This window comes from Octopus bimaculoides, chromosome 18 (genome assembly GCF_001194135.2).
Source record: "Octopus bimaculoides isolate UCB-OBI-ISO-001 chromosome 18, ASM119413v2, whole genome shotgun sequence".
Lineage (NCBI taxonomy): Eukaryota > Metazoa > Mollusca > Cephalopoda > Octopoda > Octopodidae > Octopus > Octopus bimaculoides.
The window spans coordinates 11,637,538-11,638,780 of record NC_068998.1 but is presented as its reverse complement, the minus strand read 5'-3'; the positions used below and the strand labels follow the sequence as shown (position 1 = coordinate 11,638,780).

Genomic DNA, 1,243 nt, shown 5'->3' with positions numbered 1-1,243 from the left:
TGTGTGTGTGTGTGTGTGTGTGTGTGTGTGTGTGTGTGTGTGTGTGTGTGTGTGTGTGTGTATGTGTGTGTGTGTGTGTGCGTGTGTGTGTATATGTATGTATGTATGTACCTGCAGTTCTTTTTTTAATTATTATAAATCTTCCACTGAGGAAAGAGCCGGTTTCCAACAAACATACAAGGCTCCATCCTTGGGATGTAGTTAACACTGACAAATTCACATTTGGAAGTTGAAAAAAGTTTTGCATATCTTTACTGTTCCACTTACAGACTAGCTAGTCGATTTCTCTTTCTGAAAACCTAGTTTATCCGGTATGTATATGACGGGCTACTCTCAGTTTCCGTCTACTAAATTCACTCACAAGGCTTTGGTCGACCTGGGGCTATAGTAGAAGACAATTGTTTAAGGTCCCACGCAATGAGACTGAACCCGGAACCCATGTGGTTGGGAGGCAAACTTCTTGCCAGGCAGCTATGCTTCCACCTCGTAAAGCCAAAACGACGTAAACCGAAACGACGTAATTTGAAGTAGTATAGTTATATTTACTTACCATGGATACAGCTACACAATTATGTGACACTTTTATCATCTTGGCTACTGGGCAATCACGGCGAAACAGAAGTAGATTAAAAGCGTAACGAAGAACAGAGATAATGGAGTCGGGTCGGAAGCAGAGAAAGAAGAGAGATAGAGAGAGGGGGCAGAGAGGGATGTGGAGAAAAAGAAGACGAGAGAGAAGGAAATAAAGAGAGAGAAATGGGACAGACACACACAGAGAGCGGGAGGGAGACGGGGGAGGAAAAGGGGGGGAGAGAGACATAGAGAAAGAGAGAGTGGGTGAGGGACAGAGAGAGGGGAGACAGACGAAAAAGGCGACAAACAAGACAGACACGAGAGAAAGAAGGATTATTTAGAGAGAGAGAGGGAGAGAGAGGAGATAAGAAAGACGAGAGACTGAGAAAGAAAGAGAGAAGAAAGAAGGGGCACACAAAGAGCAGAAGGGGGACGGGGGGCGAGAGAAGAAAGAGAGACACAGACAAACAGACAAAGAGAAGAATAGACAAGAGTGGGAGGGTTAGAGACAGACTGACAGACAGAAAGAAAGAGAGGAAGAAAGAGAAAGAAAGACAGGAAGACACAGAATGAAAGTGAGAGAGAGAGAGAGAGAGACAGACAGACAGACAGGCATGCAAGCAGGCAGGCAGGCAGGCAAACAGACAGACAGGCAGGCAGGCAGGCAGAC

At 45.5% G+C, this 1,243-nt stretch overlaps 1 protein-coding gene across 3 annotated transcripts in view; it reads left to right on the top strand.

Annotated features, from left to right (window-relative positions):
• The window catches only part of LOC106880803 (1-phosphatidylinositol phosphodiesterase), a 19,562-nt gene that overhangs the window by 12,502 nt on the left and 5,817 nt on the right, over positions 1-1,243 (top strand). The gene's annotated exons all lie outside the window — the stretch shown is intronic.